At 37.4% G+C, this 19,120-nt stretch overlaps 1 protein-coding gene and 1 non-coding gene across 5 annotated transcripts in view; one reads left to right on the top strand and one right to left on the bottom strand.

Annotated features, from left to right (window-relative positions):
- Dennd4a (DENN domain containing 4A) overlaps window positions 1–19,120 on the top strand; it is a 105,368-nt gene that overhangs the window by 11,195 nt on the left and 75,053 nt on the right. For 3 of the 4 annotated variants that reach the window (XM_075965508.1, XM_075965509.1, XM_075965506.1), the window contains exons 2-4: window positions 16,580–16,709; window positions 17,606–17,679; window positions 18,288–18,415. The gene's annotated coding sequence lies outside the window, so the exon portion shown is untranslated. The remainder of the gene's footprint in view (window positions 1–16,579; window positions 16,710–17,605; window positions 17,680–18,287; window positions 18,416–19,120) is intronic. The other variant, XM_075965507.1, reaches the window with a different exon arrangement.
- On the bottom strand, window positions 12,378–12,510 carry LOC142847446 (small nucleolar RNA SNORA51). The gene has a single exon (XR_012910200.1). It is a non-coding gene; the product is annotated as a small nucleolar RNA SNORA51 (small nucleolar RNA).

Genomic DNA, 19,120 nt, shown 5'->3' with positions numbered 1-19,120 from the left:
AGGTTTCACTGAACATGACCCTCAGCCTTAGTTTTGTGGAATAGAATAGGATTTACAGCTTCCTAAAGATAAATGTGTATAACAAATAGACATTTTGAAAGTTAATGGTTATAAAAGGATACTAGATGATGAAAAATAAAATTAATTTTTAAATGAAATTAAAAGAAAACTCGGTGTCTTTAGATAATACCAGAAAACTTAAATTCTTACACTCCCTAGTCATTGGTGATTATTACAAAAGCCATAAACATTTCTCCCATTTTTAGGTGAAAACGAGTGGTGTTAGAGGTACCCTTTTAGCTTCTATGTATAGAATTTGTGCTTAATTCATTCTATGAATGCCTGTATATTGATATAAACCATCATTAATATATTAACTTCTTGTTGTAGACTTACTATGTAGCTCAGGCTGGCCTTAGACTTGTGTAACCCATGCTAGCCTCCAGAATAGACTACCCCTTAGTGGTGGTGTTTTGTTTTTTTTTACTCCAGTGCTAAGGATTGAATCAAGGACATTCTAGGCAAGTACTCTACCACTGAGCTATATCACCAGTATGACATCTCTTTTTAAGCAACCATTTATGTACTGCCTGTGTAATGCCAAGGACTGTGCTAAAACAAGTGTTTTCAGAGTAGGGTGGTATTATTGCCTACTCTCAGAGAATTCATGCTATGCTGGGGAAGAGTAGATGGTCTAAGAACTTCTTGCAGTATTCGTGTGATATTCATATACAGTATGTTTAGTATACTCTTGACACCTAAGACTAGAAAATGGCAGTCTTTCCTAGCACAGGGCAGGACTCATGTCACTGTCACTGGAGCTGAACATTTGATGTGAGTGTTCTGGTGGGAGGAGCTGAATTTGAACTTGTAAAGGTATCTGTAGTTATGTAAAGGGGAACTCTGTTCAAGTGAAACATTATACTATTTAACTTACTGAAACTGAAATTCAACCCTGTTTTCAAGCCTGTCCATCACATGTCAGTAATTATGGCCCTTCTGAAAAGATAGTTATAGGATTTAGAATACTCAGATTATCTGTTCTTTATGCGACCTTTGAGAATAAGATGTCATTGATAGCTTCCTTGTAGATTCTTTATTCAGAATTTTCTAGTAGTTGGTTGATTGGGTTGTTAGTTTCCTTTCATAATTATGTTTCCTGTTCACACCTAGACCTTTATAGAGTGAGAAAGAGACTGAAAATAAGAGAACTCATAAAATGTGTAGAGAGCATAGTTCATATCAAAGTAAATGTTGAGGAAGGTGGGGAAGAGTAATGGCAAAAGTGATATACACCTAATGTAATGATATGTACCTGCTGAAAATGACATATACCTAGAGGTAGTTCTAAAATGAGCTTAAATACTGGAAATTTATAATTTTAGAGAAAAGATCATACACCAGGTTTTGTTGTGTTGTTGTTGTTGTTTGTTTGTTTGTTTGTTTGGTATTGGTTTTTTGAGACAGAGTTTCTCTGTGTAACAGTCCTGGCTGTCCTGGAACTAGCTCTTGTAGATCAGGGTGGTCTCAAACTCACAGAGATCTGCTTGTCTCTGCCTCTTGAGTGCTGGGATTAAAGGTGTGCTCCTCCACGCCTGACTCTATACACAGTTTTTGTTTTGTTTTAAATCTCCCTACCTTATCTTCTTGAATGCTGGGTTTACAGGTAGGTGTACACTACCATCCTGGTCCCATACGATATTATTTAATATCATTTTTTCCTCTTAGAGTTATTATGTAAAAGTCTATACAGAAAAAGGCTTTGTACTTCATCACTCTGGCTACTTGATGAACACTTTCACTTCCTTTATGCATTCATTCATGAGTCCTACTTCTCCCTATCACAAATAACCAAACAAAACAAGACAACCCCCCCCCCAAGCCCAGATTCCTATTCTGAGAAGTAACTGAAGAGAGAAGGGAAGTAAGAGGCCAGCTTAAGGGATGGTGTGTGTGTATGTATGTGTGTGTGTGTTTGTTTCAGCATGAAGTTTATAGAGCAGACTCAAAAATATCATCATTGTCATCTAACTTAGAAATTGTGGCTTATTCTTCACCATAGAATTGGAAACAATTTGCCTTTTCTTACTTTACCATCATGCATTCAAGTGTGGTCACTAATGTTGCTCAAACCCAAATCAATGCAAAAGCTATAAAATAAACAAAGGATAAAGCAAAGTCAACCCCACTGTGATTTTTCAAGAACATTTCTTGGTATCTAATTATTTAAGGTCCATTACTTTCCCCCATGTATAGTGTCTGAGTGGAGCTTTGGGTTGCCTGGCAGTCCAATGCTAGTTGAACTGGGATTTGAACTCTACTCAGATGATTCTAGTACACACAACTGCTCTGTTAGAAAAATCAAGTTTTTATCCATTTCTAATCTGCCTACCTTTCAAATGTTAGGTTTTACTATAACCACTTTGGATAACTGATATTTATCAAAGTTGAACATACATATTCCCATGTGCTAGTGATCTTGTTTATTTTTTATGTTTGCATTTATGTGTCAAAGGACATATACAGCATTTTCTATCCAACTTTAACCACTAACACTGGAAATAAACCAGATGTCCATTAACAAAAGAATAGGTAAGTAAAGTTGTTCAGAATTGTTTAAAAATTGTCATTAAGATGAAAAATGCCCAGAAATGTAAAACAACCTACTGCTCCACAGAACAACGGTGGCAAATTCTCAAAAATGATATAAGGTGAAAAAGCAAGCTCCCCCTCCCCAGTGTAGACTGTGTGAGTCCTTCCATGTTCAATTCTTACAGTGTTCACAAAGAGAGAAATCTGGCATTAGAATTCAAAATGGTGGTTTTCCAGAAAAATTAAAGGGGCTTTCTGTTCCTGGCAGTATTGTGTTCTTGACACTGGAGGTATTTATAAAGGTTAGTGAGGATTCTTGCAGTTGTAATTTTTGTTTGTTTGTTACACTTTAGTTAAAAAGAATGAAAATGGGAGTGGAGGGATGGCTCAGGGCTAAGAGTATTTGTTGCTTTTGCAGAGGACTGTTGGTCCCCAGCATCTACATGGTGGCTTACAAGCATCCCTCACTCTGTTTGAGGAAATCAGGTGTCCTCTTCTGACACTTCTGTAGCACCTGGATAGCACATGGTGCATACATACATCAAGACACTCATACACATAATAAATCAGAACAATAAAACAAAAACATTCCTGTGCATGGACTAAATTGGGGAGCAAGGCTAAGTGAGCAGCCCCTCAGGCTCACTAAGCTGATCTGAGTAGGCTGCAGTGTCGAGAGATCTGGGGAAAGGAATTTCAGGCCCTGCTCTGCTCCTGATGGTTTGTGCCACTATGCACATGTTAAATTAGCCTTCCTGGAATTTAATTTTCTCATTAAACAAATGGTAGGATCAAACCAAAAGATTTTAAAGGTCCTTTCCTTTAAATTTAAATTCTGAACATAAAGGAATTTCTGTTAATCTTTTAAAGGAAATTGGATATAAATAATCTTTAGATCAATAGTTTGATTTAAAAATTTTAGTTTTGTGACAATTTTTTCTTTATAAATTAGAAAAATGCCTACTACAACTTCTTTAAAATTTCTCTCTCTCTCTCTCTGTCTGTCTGCTTCCCTGCCTGCCTTTCTTCCTCCCTTCCTTTCTTTGTTTTCTTGAGACTGAGTCTCACTCTATAGCCTTGGCTGGCTTGAAACTCACCATGAAGACCAGGTTGGCCTCACAGAAATGTGCCTGCCTCTGCTCCTGAGCGTTGGAAACAAAGCTATATGCAATTACAGCCAGCCTTTCTAATTTAACACACACACACACACACACACACACACACACACACACACACACACACATCATCATCATCATCATCATCATCATCATCATCATCATTATTTGTAGTCCCTGGCTGTGCGATAGCACAGGAAAGCTTTTCTTCTTTTGTCTGACTATAACTTAGTAGTATCTGTTGAGTAATTTTTCCTCATTGTCTTTCTCCTACTTTCTCCAGTCACTACTATCCTACTGTCAGGCTCTATGAAATAATCTCAAGAATGTTTTGTTTAACAGATAAACAAAAATAAAAATAATAAAAATTAAAACAATATTTAACAGAATCGACTTAGTTTGAGGAGTAAAATCACACCTGTACATAGTTCCTAGCACTAGGAAAGCTGAAGCAGGAGGATTGCTTGAAGTTCAAGGCCAGTTTGGACTACGGAGTGAGAGACTCATCACAAACAAACAAACAACAACAACAGCAAAATAGGCCAGGCGATGGTGGCACATACCTTCAGTTCTAAGCAGGCAGAGACCAACAAATCTCTAAATTCGAGGCCAGCCTGGTCTACAGAGAGAGTTCCAGGACAGCTAAAACTACACAATGAAAACATGTGTTTGAAAACCAAACCAAACCAAAAAAAAAAAAACATAAAATCAATACCAACATCCCCATCCATCAAATCAGTTTTAGGTAATTTCAGGATATGTGAGAAATCATTCTAATTCACAGTGCTGTTCACACTTGTCAAGTGTGCTCATTTGCCTATATCATCACTAGTGCTGGGCTTGTTTTATTTTCATTTGTTCAATTTAATTTAGAACCCTAACGTCTAATTATTTGCAAGATTCATGGTTCTTCCAAGGATTTTAGTATTTGTATGTTTTCTGTTTTTTTTAACAATGTGTGTATTTTGCTTATATATGTATCTGTTTACTTTATGCATGCTTAGTGCCCACAGAGGCCAGAAGAAGGCATTGTATCCCTGGAACTAGAGTTGCAGACTTTTTAAATGAATGGCAACAAAATTAGAATCAAACCTGGGTTCTCTGAAATAGCAACCAATGCTCTCAGTCTTGGAGCCATCTATCTCGTCCCTTTTTATTTCTTTTTAACAGTATTTATTTGTGCATGTGTATCTGTGCATATGCCACAGTGCATCTGTAGAGGTCAGAGAAGCTTGTGGGAATTTTTTCCTTTACCATGGGGTAAAGAGATGAATTCAGGATTTTTTTTTTTTTTTCGAGACAGGGTTTATCTGTGTAACAGCCCTGGCTGCTGCAGAACTTGCACTGTAGACCAGGCTGGTCTCAGACTCACAGAGATTCACCTGCCTTTGCCTCCTGAGTGCTGGGATTAAATGCGTGTGTGACCAGTTGTTTTTGTTCTTTTTGTGTGTGTAAGAAAGGGATTCTTGTAGCTCCAGCTGGTCTCAGACCCCCTATTCAGCCAAGAATGGCCCTCTGCTTCTCTGCTCCCCGGGCACTGCTATCACATGCATATATAAGATGCCTGACTCTTAGTGATTGGGTTTCTGTTTGAAGTGTTTATTTTTAGTTTTTCATCATCTAATATGCCATATAAAAATTTTAAATTACACTAATCGTTATTAGATAGAAGGGTAAGGAAATTCTCAAAGTTGTTTTCAAAGATTCTCAGAGTCCATTTTGTGTTTTTTACAATGTGTGGGGAAAAATGGAAAGTTTTTTTTTTTTTTAAGTCTTAAAGCCTTTTTAAATGGATGGTGACAGATGGGTAAGAAATTAGAATGTTCAACATTGATCAAATGAGAGAATTTTAAATTTATATTTTAAGGCAGAATTGGACTTTTGTGTGGTTTGTTTACATCTGTAAAGAGAGGAGTGGCCAGATACTGTGATATCTAAGAGAAACAGATCGTTCCACTGTTGCTGGCAGTTCACGTTAGCTCCCTTTTAGCAAATGCAGATGCTATAGTCCAAAGAGGAAGTTAAAAGGAAGAGAGTTAGGGGTAGTGTGCAAGGGGGAAATTAAGTAAAAGAAGACTGTGCAAGAAAGGAAATTTAAACTCAAACTTCCTTTTCATGCTGGTGAGCCAGGACACTTGGATTTCAGACAGTGCTGGTTGCAAATGACTTTTAGCGAAAGATTGGTGGCTGAATTTTTTTTCTTTTTTTGCAGGTAATCTAGATTTTACGGTTGGCAATGGTAAATTTCAGTAATCTTAAGAGAATATGTGTAACATTAAAAATTCCACAGATGCCTTTTCCTCATATCATTGTAGTCACTTTTCATCTCTACTTCCTCTTTTTTTTAAAGATTTAATTAATTAACTATTTTGGGGGATTGTGCTAGGCATCTAACCCAGTGCTCTGTGTGTTGGCCAGTGCTCACTACCTGCAGAGCTGTATTCCAGCCCTTTAGTTTGCCCTAGTCTTCTTAATTCCTTTAAAAAAATGTATTATATTTTTATTTTACTTATGTGGAAAACTGCTCTCCTTCTACCATGTGGGTCCTGGCCATGGGACTCAAGTCATTAACAGTAGTAGGCTTTGCTGAGCTGTCTCACTGGCCCTCCTTTTTTTTTTTAATTCTTCTCATATTTTTAATCCAACTTATTCCTTTCCCCCCATTTACTCTCTGGTATAATTTTTATTATTCATTCCTTTTCTTTTTTTTTTCTTTTGTGAAGTTTAACTTGAGTCTTTCTATACTAACATTCTGCTTAGGGAAGCCCAGGTTCATTAACGAGCAGTAGTTCCCTCGAGGACTCTTTTGTCTTACATCCTTGAATATGAAGTATAGTATAGTAGAACTCCAGAGTAAAAGCCATAGATTGATTTATTTGGTTATAGGCAGGCTACTATACTGTAATTAAGAAATTCTTCAATTATAAAAGGAGTAATTGAAACAAAGTCTCCATGGACTCTCCTTGCTCTAAAATCTCATCATTCTGTGATGTTTTCACTTTCTTGTTTCTACTGTTTTGACCTCACTCATTACTAAGTGTTCACACCTGCCATGTGTTTCTAACTGCTATAATAGAAGACACAGAAATCATAGCAGTCTTGGAATTGTCTGTAGTCTATCTGGAGACAAGTGACTGCACATTAAAATTCAGTATTTCCAGTCTGATCTTGTTCTGTCAAAAACAGATCCATATTCCCAAGACAATACAAGCTATTTCCTCTCTGGCCTAATTACTAGATGAGGGGCAAAATTGCTCCTGAACACAAGATGACTTTTCTAGTTCTTTCAAGCCTGAGTTCCCGCTGTAGCTGTTCTGTAGCATTTTTGTTGCCTGTTTGTTTCCAGTCTGTAGTTTCTCTGTAATGGGAATATTTATCTTAAAACTGAGGAGGCTGGTCTTCATTGTAAGTGGCTAGATGATCACTGTCAGTGATGGTCTGTGTACGTGTACATGCCTTTATATATGTTTGTAGAATCATGATCAAAAGGAATGGGCCCTAGCCTGACTGAGTGTGACCCACTGATCTTTCTGTGCCATAAAAAATTCCTTATATTTTGGTTTGTTTCTGCACACCTTTGTAAGGAACTGTTGCTTTAGGAAATACCTTTTACTTTGATGGGTTGTGTATGTGTGTGTAACCATGCTAAAGAAGGTAGGGATGGAGGCGGTGTCTAAAGGAAAGTGTATGTAGTTAGGAGAGGGTGCTATGACATGTGTGCTTCTTGTGCAGGAAGGACATTGTATCTTTTTTCCTTTTTTATTGATTTTTATTGAACTCTACATTTTTCTCTGCTCCCCTCTCTGCCTCTCCCCTCCCCTTCAACTCTCCCATGGTCCCCATGCTCCCAATTGACTCAAGAGATCTTGTCTTTTTCTACTTCCCATGTAGATTAGATCCATGTATGTCTCTCTTAGGGTCCTCATTGTTGTCTAGGTTCTCTGGGATTGTGATTGGTAGACTGGTTTTCTTTGCTTTATGTTTTAAAACCACTTATGAGTGAGTACATGTGATAATTGTCTTTCTGGGTCTGGGTTACCTCACTCAAAATGATGTTTTCTAGCTCCATCCATTTGCCCACAAATTTCAAAATGTCATTATTTTTTTCTGCTGTGTAGTACTCCATTGTATAAATGTACCACATTTTCCATATTCACTCTTCAGTCAAGGGGCATTTAGGTAGTTTCCAGGTTTCAGCTATGACTAACAAAGCTGCTATGAACATAGTTGAGCACATGTCCTTGTGGCACGATTGAGCATCCTTTGGATATATACTCAAAAGTGGTATTGCTGGGTCTTGAGGAAGGTTGTTTCCTAATTTTCTGAGAAATTGAAATACTAATATCCAAAGGGCTCTACCAGCTTGCACTCCCATCAGCAATGGAGGAGTGTTCTCTTTATCCTACAACCTCTCCAGCATAAGTTGTCATCAGTGTTTTTGATCTTGGCCATTTTTACAGGTGTAAGATGGAATCTCAGAGTTGTTCTGATTTGCATTTCTCTGATGACTAGGGGTGTTAAACATTTCCTTAAGTATCTTTCAGCCATTTTAGATTCCTCTGTTGAGAGTTCTCTGTTTAGGTCCATACGTTTTTTTTTTATTGGATTATTTGTTCTTTTGATGACCAATTTCTTGAGTTCTTTGTATATTTTGGAGATCAAACCTCTGTCTGATGTGGGGTTGGTGAGTATCTTTTCCCATTCTGTAGACTGCCGTTTTGTCTTATTGACTGTGTCATTGAAGCTTTTCAGTTTCAGGAGGTCCAATTTATTAATTGTTTCTCTCAATGTCTGTGATACTGGGGTTATATTTAGGAAGTGGTCTCCTGTGCCAATGCATTCAAGTGTACTTTCCCACTTTCTCTTCTATGAGGTTTGGTGTGGCTGGCTTTATGTTGAGGTCTTTGATACATTTGGACTTGAGTTTTGTGCATGGTGATAGATATGGGTCTATTTTCATTCTTCTACATGTTGATATCCAGTTATGCCAGCACCATTTGTTAAATATGCTTTTTTTCCATTTGATATTTTTTGCTTCTTTGTCAAAAATTAGATGTTCGAAAGTGTGTGGATTAGTATCTGGGTCTTCAATTTGGTTCCATTGGTCCTCCTGCCTGTTTTTATGCCAGTACCAGGCTGTTTTCAGTACTATAGCTCTGTAGTAGAGTTTGAGGTTAGGGATTGTGATGGCTCCAGAAGTTTTTTTATTGTACAGGATTGTTTTAGCTATCCTGGGTATTTTGCTTTTCCATATGAAGTTGAGTACTGTTCTTTTGAGGTCTGTGAAGAATTTTGCTGGGATTTTGATGGGCATTGCATTGAATCTGTAGATTGCTTTTGGTAAGATTGACATTTTTATCATATTAATTCTACCTACACAAGAACATGTGTGGTCTTACCACTTTCTTGTGTCTTCTTCAGTTTCTTTCTTCAAAGATTTAAAGTTCTTGTCATAAGAAGTCTTCAACTTGTTTGGTTAGAGTTACTCCAAGATATTTTATGCTATTTGTGGCAATTGTGAAGAGTGATGTTTCTCTGATTTATTTCTTAGCCCATTTATCATCTGTGTAAAGGAGGGCTACTGATTTTTTTTTTAGTTAATCTTGTATCCTGCTACATTACTGAAGGTGTTTATGAGTTGTAGAAGTTCCCTGGTAGAATTTTTGGGCTCATTTATCATAAACTATTATATCATCAGCAAATAGTGAGAGTTTGACTCCTTTTTTTCTGTTTTGTTTCTTCTTAATCCCTTTTTGGTGTCTTATTGCTCTAGCTAGGACCTCAAGGACTATATTGAATAGATATGGAGAGAGTGGACAACCTTGTCTTGTTCTTGATTTCAGTGGGATTGCTGGGAGTTTCTCTCCATTTAGTTTGATGTTGGCTGTTGGTTTGCTGTATATTGCCTTAATTATGTTTAGGTATGTTCCTTGTATCCCTGCTCTCTCCAAGACCTTTATCATGAAGGGATGTTGTATTTTGTTGAAAGCTTTTTCAGCATCTAATGAGATAATCATGTGGTTTTTATTTTTCAGTTTGTTTATATGGTGGATTATGTTGATAGATTTTTGTATGTTGAACCATCCCTGAATCTCTGGGATGAAGCCGATTTGATCATGGTGGATGATGGTTCTGATGTTTTCTTGGATTCGATTTGCCTGTATTTTATTTGGTATTTTTACATCAATGTTCATGAGTGAGATTGGTCTGTAATTCTCTTTCTTAGTAATGTTTTTCTGTGGTTTGGGTATCAGGGTAATTTGTAGCCTCGTAAAAAGAATTTGGCAATGTTCCTTCTGTTTCTCTTTTGTGGAACAATTTGAAGAGTATTGGTATTAGTTTTCTTTGAAAATCTTGTAGAATTCTGAGCTGAAACCATCTGGTCCTGTTTTGGTGGGTTTTTTGTTTTGTTTTGTTTTTGGTTGGGAGACTTTTGATGACTGTTTCTATTTCTTTAGCTGTTTAATTTCCTTATCTGGTCTTGATTTAGTTTTGGTAAGTGATATTTATCCAGAAAGCTGTCCATTTCCTTTAGGTTTTCCAATTTTGTGGAGTACAGGTTTTTGAAATATGACATGATAATTCTCTGGATTTCCTCCGTGTCTGTTGTTATGTCCCCTTTTTCATTTCTGATTTTGTTAATTTAGATAGTCTCTGCCTTGGATAAAGGTTTGTCTATTTTGTTGATTTTCTCGAAGAACCAACCCTTTGTCTCATTGATTATTTGTAATGTTTTCTTTGTTTCTATTTAATTGATTTCAGCTCTCAATGATTATTTCCTGCCATCTAGTTCTCTTGGGTGAGTTTGCTTCTTTTTGTTCTAAAGTTTTCACATATTCTGTTAATTCACTAGTGTGGGATTTTCCCAGCTTCTTTATGTAGGCATTTAGTGCTATGAACTTTCCTTTTGACACTGCTTTCATTGTGTCTCATAAATTTGGGTGTGTTGTGTGGTCATTTTCATTGCATTTTAGGAAGTTTTTAATCTCTCCATTTATTTTTTTCTTGACCCATTGATTATTTAGATGAGTATTGTTTAATTTCCATGTGTTTGTGGGCTTTCTGGAAGTAGTGTTGCTGTTGACTTCTAGTTTTAAGCCATGGTGATCTGATAAGATACATGAGGTTGTTCCAATTTTTTGGTATCTGGTCAATTTTTGAGAAGGTTCTATGAGGTGCTGAAAAGAAGGTATATTCTTTTATGTTTGGATGGAATATTCTGTAGATGTCTTTTTAGTCCATTTGATTCATAACATATGTTAGTTCCCTTATTTCACTGTTAATTTTTTGTCTGACTGGTCTGTCCAGTGGTGAGAGTGGAGTGTTGAAGTCTCCCACTATTAGTGTGTGGGGTTTAATGTATGATTTAAGATTTAGAAGTGTTTCCTTTACATATGAGTGTGCCCTTGTATTTGGGGCATAGATGTTCAATATTGAGATTTCCTCTTGATGAATTTTTCCTGAAATGTCCTTTCATTTTGATGAAATGTCCTTCTTTGTCTCTTTTGATTGATTTTAGTTTGAAATCTTTTTTTTTAGAAAATAGGATAGCGACACACACTTGTTTCTTAGGTCCTATTGATTGGAAAAATTTTTCCCAGCCCTTTTCTCTGAGGCAATGTCTGTCTTTGAGGTTGAGTCGTATTTCTTGTATGCAGTAGAAGGATGAATTCTGTTTTTTTATCAAATCTGTTAGCCCGTGCCTTTTTATAGGTGAGTTGAATACATTTACATTAAGTCATATTAATAACCAGTGATTGCTATCTCCTGTTAACTTAGTTTTCATTGTTGGTGATTTTAATTTGTGTGTTGTCCCCTTCTTTGGGATTTGCTACTGTGAGATCATCAATTGTCTGTGTTTTTGTTGATGTATCCAACTTTCTTGGGTTGGAGTTTTCCTTCTAGTTTTTTGTGTAGGGCTGGGTTTGTGGCTAGGGTTTGGTTAAATCTGGTTTTGTTATGGATTATCTTGTTTTGTCCTTCTGTGGTGATTGAAAGTTTTGCTGGATATAGTAGACTGGGCTGGCATCTGTGCTCTCTTAATGTCTGCATAATGCTTGACCAGCTCCTGCTGGCTTTCATTGTCTCCATTGAAAAGTCAGGTGTAATTCTGATAGGTCTGCCTTTATATATTACTTGGCCTTTTTCCTTTGCAGCTCTTAATATCCTTTCTTTATTCTGTATGTTGTTTTGAGTATAATGTGGCAAGGGGACTTTTTTGTTTTTGATCCATTCTATTTGGTGTTCTGTAAGCTTCTTGTATCTTCATAGGCATATCTTTAAGTTGGGAAAATTTTCTTCTATGATTTTGTTAAATATATTTTCTGTGCTTTTAAGTTGAACTTCTCTTTTTTCTATACCTATTCTTAGGTTTGGTCTTTTTATGGTGTCCCATATTTTCTGGATTTTTTTGTGTTAAGCTTTTGTTAGATTAATGTTTTCTTTGACTGATGAATCTATTTTCTCTATTGTATCCTCAGTGCTTGAGAATCTCTCTTCCATCTCTTATATTCTGCTGTTTATGCTTGCATTTGTGGTTCCTGATTATTTTCTCATGATTTCTGTTTCTGTAATTCCCTCGGCTTGTGTTTTCTTTATTGTCTCTATTTTGGTTTTCAAGTCTTGAATAGTTTCTTTCATATGTTTGATTGCTTTTTCTTTCTTTTTTTTCCATGTCTCCCCATTCACAATACAGACCAGGCACAGTGGCCTGGGCTGAGGTGTACATGGGGTGGCTTTATTATGCCTCCTCTTTCTATACAGCCAGTGTAAGAACACAGCCTGTGGTAAGCACAAGGAGGCTGGTTGCTTTTTCTTTCTTTTTTTTTTTTTTTTTTTTTTTTTGGTTTTTCGAGACAGGGTTTCTCTGTGGCTTTGGAGCCTGTCCTGGAACTAGCTCTGTAGACCAGGCTGGTCTCGAACTCACAGAGATCCGCCTGCCTCTGCCTCCCGAGTGCTGGGATTAAAGGTGTGCGCCACCACCGCCCAGCTGATTGCTTTTTCTTTAAAGGATTTGTTGGTGTTTTTCAATTTCTTATTTGTATTTTCCTCCATTTCTTTGAGGGATTTTTTCATTTCCACTTTAAGAGTCTTAAACATCCTCCTGGAGTTATCTTTTAGGTAATTTTCTTCTGCTTCATCTATATTTGGTTGTTCTTGTCTTGCTGTTGTAGGGTCACTAGATTTCACTGGTGTCATGTTGCTCTTCATGGTGTTGCTTGTGCTCTTATCTACTCATCTTTTCCTTTGCTTGGTGTAGTTGGGGCTGTCTGTGACTCTGCTGATTAATCTTCCAGGTGCCAGTGGATTCCAGGCTCAGATGGTTGCTCCTTGTGGTGCAGTCAGTGCCACGGTTCCGTTATTCGTTGTTCACTTTATGTTTTTGGAGGTTGCTCAGCGCTCCCATGGAGTTCACTATCTCAGGCCTGCTGTGGCCTAGGTTGCCAGCTCAGACCTGTTTCTATAAATGTCTCTCATCTGGATCTGCTCCTGTGAAGGTCCCTGGCTTGGATTTGGTTCTGCAAAGGTCTCTGGCTCCAATCTACTCTCTCAGAGGACCCAGACTCGGGTGTGCCCAGACCTGCAGAGGTCCTGGCTCAGGCCTATTCCCTCGGAGATCCCAGACTTATGCCTAGACCCATAGAGGTCCTGCCTCAGGCCTAGTTCTTCAGATGTCCCAAACTCTGACTTGGACCCACAGGGGTCCTGGATCAAGTTTACTCCCAGATTCACACTGGACCAGCAGCTGTCTGGCTCTGGCCCACTCACTCAGTGGTTGCTTCCCTGTACCTGCTCTGTTGAGTTCACCATCTCTGGCCCACTCTGGCCTAGGTTGCTGGCTTAGTCCCACTCCCGTGGAGCTTGCTGCCTCAGGCCTGCTCTAGCCCATGTCGCTAGCCCAGTCATGCTTCTGCAAATGTCCTTGGTCTGGATGCTCCTGCTCCCATGGAGTTCATGTGGAGTTCACCATCCCAGGCCTAGGTCGTGGTCTCAGTCCTGCTCTTCTGGAGTTTGCTGCTTCAGGCTTGCTCTGGCCTAGGTCACTGGCTTAGTCCTGTTTCTGTGGAGTTTGCTGCCTCAGGCCTGCTGTGGACTAGGTCGCTGGATCCCTCGATATTGTGTTTTGACTAGTGATAGGTACATGATACATATCCATTAAGTCTGCATAGACTTAAATATCACATATACAAATGAGTATGAGTCAAACCTAGGTAATAAGACAAGTTTATTATCAGTGTAAGTGTCCCAATTCTGACATTGTGTTATGGTTGTATAAGATATGCTAATGGGAAAAATTCAGTAAAAGGAATTTCAGGTCCTTTTCTTTCAACCAGATGCATATCCAGTTATCTCAAAAGTGAAATTTTCAGGGCCTTGTGATATGGCACAGTATAGAGATAGTTCCGTGGTTAAGAGCACTGACTGTTCTAGTGGAAGACTTAGATTCCATTCCCAACACCCACATGAGAGCCCACAACTGACTATAAGCCCAGTCCCAGCGGATTCAATGCCTCCTCACTCACTGCATGCATATGGTGCACAGACATGCATGCAGCCAAGCACTCATACACATATTATAAAATAAATCTTAAAAAGTTTAAGTAAAAATTTCAGCCAAAAAGAATAGCAATTTAAAGAAGTCTGTGCTGAAAAAATAGTGGTTTAACATGCATAGCTGCAGAAAGCACATGGCTGTATTTATATTGTGAAGCATGGCTCTTCCTTTACAGCCATTTATGTCCTAGTAAATAGAGCTAACTAGTTTCCTCTTTCTTATTTTCTTGTGCATGTATGGAAAGTAGAGGAGTAACTGTAATATGTTACCTCCATTAGCAGAAGAACACTTTGCAAATACTTCTGAATTATATAGAAAATCAGTTAATTCTAATAATATCTCAGGTGTTTGTTTTGTTTTTTTTATATAATTCATGGAATCAGAGTAAAGTTTTGAGAAGTTTATTTTATCAATGGAAACACGTGATACTGGGAATGTGACAATAAATTAATCTAGTATTTCAACATTGAAGGAAATGATACCTGAGTTTTGAGTTTTGTTTTGTTTTTGTTTTAGAGACAGATTTCTCTGTGTAGCCCTGCCTGTCCTGGAACTTGCTTTGTAGACCAGGCTGGCCTGGAACTTACAGAGATATGTCTGCCTCTACCTCCTGAGTGCTGGGATTAAAGGCATGCAGCACCACCACACAGGTGATACCTGTTTTCTTTTAATTATAGTACAAATATTGTTTAGAGGAACATAAAGTCATGGTCAAACTAGTATTTGTACTATATTAAAGAATTTATAACGACAGAAAACAAATTTGGGAGTTTGGTAAGGTATCTTCAGAGTATAATAGCACTTGCTGCCTAGCCTAAAAAACCTGAGTGTGATCCCTGGAACCCATATAAAGGCGAGAACCAACTCCCATGAGTTGTCCTTTGATCTCCACTTGTGCATAGTGGCATGTACACAAACACACACAGAATATTTATTTTTTTAATAAAAATGTATTGAATTGGTTTTGACACACCCATCATTCATGGTATCTAAGCAAGCTGATATCCTATCAGATATTTCAAAAATTCACACATATAGTATTTTAACTTAAAATTGTATTGGACCTTTTTAAAAAAATGTTTCACCAGGTCAGTATTTGTGTTAACTTTGCTACCCAAGAACAATAATATTTAGAAATATTTCAAAATATATATACCATTCCATATTTGTTGCTTGAAGATGTTCAGTGAGCCCAAAGTAAAGTACTATCCCATCTAAAAATGCATATATTTATCTCGATCACTTTTAGCAGTCCAAAAGATAACAACAGTGGCAAATGTGGCACCTGTAATGCCAGGTACTGGGAGGCTGAGGAAGAAGGATTGCAAGTTTGGGCTATCTTGAACTATATAGTAGAAACCTGTCTTTAAAAGAAAAATCCAATAGATCAGCCCCACTGTCACAGTGGGTGGGTGCACCCCTCGCGGTCCTGACTTCCTTGCTCACCAAGGCCAGCTGGACTGGGACTGAATAAGCATGGGATAAAACCGGACTCTCTGAACCTGGCAGACAATGAAGGCTGATGAGAAGCCAAGGACAATGGCACTAGGTTTCGATCCTACTGCATGAACTGGCTTTGTGGGAGCCTAGCCTGTTTAGATGCTCACCTTCCTGGACCTGGATGGAGGGGGGAGGACCTTGGACTTCCCACAGGGCAGGGAATCCGGAGGGGGAATGGAATTGGGGGAGGGGGAGAGGACTGGGGAGAAGGGGGGAGGAGTAGGGGGAGGGGGAAAGGAGTGGGGAGAGGGGGAGGGAAATGGGAGGCGGGGAGGAGGAGGAAATCTTTTCAACAAAAAAATAAAAAATAATAATTATTTAAATTAAAAAAATCCAACAATAAAAATCAAAAGGTAGTAAGATTAGACACTTACATTATTTCTCATTAATTGTTTCCACCTTTCCTTCTAAGATGTATCAGAATTTTGATCGAAATATTTATCTTATTCTTTCCTACTTCCCACTGGTAGACTGTTATCTAGGATCAACTAAGTCATGTTTTTTGTTTTAGTTTTTGTTTTTATTTTTATTTTTTTTATTTTTGAGAAAAGAGTTAGCTAGCCTTGGTTGGCCTGGAATTCACTCTGCAGACCAGGCTGGCCTTGAATTCATAGAGATCCACCTGCCTCTGCTTGTCAAGAGTCATATAAATCTTGTTCTTATCTGTTTCTGCTGCTATTTCTCTGTCAGTAGACAATGGTCCAGATTGGTTAAAGATATGATTTTCTCACTTCTTGTTGGGTATATGATTTTGCACTTTAGTTTGTTTTCCTGAAAAGTCTTTGACCCAATGAAACTTTTTTTTTTTCTTTTTCAGGTTAAATGATAAAGACTTATTCCTTGGCTGGTTGTCTACTCTCACCTTGAGGAAGGAACAGGGTAGGAAGCCACTGAGAAATCACACTGGCCTAGTACAAGGAAGGAGGACAGTCATTTCCTTTAAAAGGGTTGGTGGCCTTTGTCTTTCTTAATCCAAGAAGACTTAAGAGGATATGTATAAAGGAACCAGCAAATGATGCTGTGGTCAGGGGGGATGTGCTAGACCCCCAGCTGACTCAAAACCTCTTCTCTTTTATGTGTATTTCCAACATTATGAGACTACCCTTAGCAGGCACAGTAGTCAGTGTTAATATACCCTAAAACTTGATCAGTGAGACCATCTTTTCTTCACTTACAACTGCAAGCAACTGACTCACTCAGTCTAAAGAAAGTATGACAGTTGCATGCTAAATTTCATAAAACAGCATGACTTGTTGTTTTGTACCAAAGGTTTGGTTTTTTTGTTTGTTTGTTTGTTTTTCTGTAGGACTAGAAATTGAACCTTGTGTAATGGTAGACAGTGGTCTACCATTGAGCCACATTCCTAACCCAACGTTGGTTCTTTTTATTATCCTATCCCTATTGTATCTGTTGTTAAGGATTGATATGTTAATTATATTAAGATAGTTGTGAATATTTGTAATAAAGGAAAAATCTTTTGAACATTTGTCTTATTTGAAACACATATATGGAACTTTTCTGTGTCTAGTTTTGAATTGGCTTAAGTAGGTATTTTTGCCTTATGAATGAGACTCTGTACACAGATGTCCTAGGAGCAGGCATTTAAAATTATCTCACTTTCCCTTGCTTTCCCACACATGTACTTTTGTTGCATTTGTTATTCTGCTTTCTCTTTCACTCTTTTGGATCAATTGCTTTTCAAGTTTGTTGACTAAAATGTGCTTTTTGAATAGGCTGGTATTTATCTAAAAATTATTAGTAGTATATTAAGTATCCGCAGCTATATTGGGGGAAATATTTTATAGAATTAGTTTAACCTCAGTCTTTATTCTTTTCAATACAGTATTTCTCAATCTCAAGGCCTGAAGAATTTACATGTTAGGAACTGCTGTTTTCCATCAGAAACTCCAGTAATGTGTGAGTAATTGTTGTTTTCATTGTGATTTGTTCCAGTTGGCTTTTTTCTGTGTTAATCACGGGAAATTTAATTTTCCATAACTTTTAGAATCTGTGATATACTCATTGTATGATAGTTGGAAGTAATAGGCGATACAGAATAATTTATTGAAAGATGTTTTAAGATGTCTGTTGGAGGGGGTATAATGCGTAGTCTGAAATCCCTGCATTCAGGAAGATGAGGCAGGAGGCTTGTGAGTTCAAATCTAGCAGAAAATTTTTTATATTTAATCAACTGGCCTATTGTGGTACTGATCATTTTCATATATAAGTTTGAGTGTGTGATTATCATATAATATCTAGAAATTTCAGTAGTAGTTGATTTTTTTTAATAGCCTACAAGATCTTAAACTCGCTATCCTCAGCCCCCTATAAGCTGGGGTTACAAGTGTCTGTCACTATACCTGGCACTGGTAGTTACTTTGCAAAACTTAAGTGTTCATAATCATATACATATATATATGTTGCTATGTATGTATACATAATATATACTGATATATATGTATGTAATGATACATATGTATATAAAGTTTCCTCAAATGTTCACTCTTGCCTTTTCTTGTCTTTAGAAGCAGTCTTGGTAGCACATGCTTAGCACTTTGACCTAATGGAGTGAGATAAGAAATAAAAAGCATCTGGATTGGCCAGAGATTGAAAGGGAGAAAAACAAAGCAATCTCCCATTAGTTGATGAATGGGTAAGAGCCTTCTTGTAATGCCTTTCCAATTTAGTTATCTTATGTTTTTTTATGAGTAGAGCACACATTCTTCTTCTTTTCTATTTTCAAGGAAAATAGATTTCATTTAAAGGATATAATCAGGCTGTGCAATGTATCCATCCTAGTGGTAGTGTGCTTACCTTGTTATCTGCAAGATGCTGGCTTCCATCCCTAGCACTTTAGTATATTAGACTACTTATCCTGGTCTTCGATTTACTGAGGTACAAATATATCTTGTATGAAAACCCTCTGGGCTGGGCATAGTGGTATACATTTTTAATCCCAGCACTTGGGAGGCAGAGGCATGTCAATCTCTGTGAGTTTGAGGTGAGCCTGGTCTACATAGTAAGTTTACATACAGCCAGAGCTATGTAGTGAGACCCTCTGTCTTGGAGGGAAAAAAGAAAGGAAGAAAAAGTTCTGAAGGTGCTATATGTCATAAATCATTCTTAAAATAAGTAAAATACTAACAAAGAAGATATAATAAATCTTAATATAGTATTTTTATTAATTTTTAAAGAATTTCTTCAAGTATATTTTGATCACCTTCACTTTGTACTCCTCTCCTAGGTATATAAAAGAGACCTGTAATAAGCATTTTATCTTATTTATATTTTATTTGTGTGTATCTGTACATATGTAGTATATACATGCTATGACATGTAAATGGATACCAGAGGACAT

Source organism: Microtus pennsylvanicus, chromosome 3, assembly GCF_037038515.1.
Source record: "Microtus pennsylvanicus isolate mMicPen1 chromosome 3, mMicPen1.hap1, whole genome shotgun sequence".
NCBI classification, from domain to species: Eukaryota; Metazoa; Chordata; class Mammalia; order Rodentia; family Cricetidae; genus Microtus; species Microtus pennsylvanicus.
This window is presented reverse-complemented; position numbering and strand designations above follow the sequence as displayed.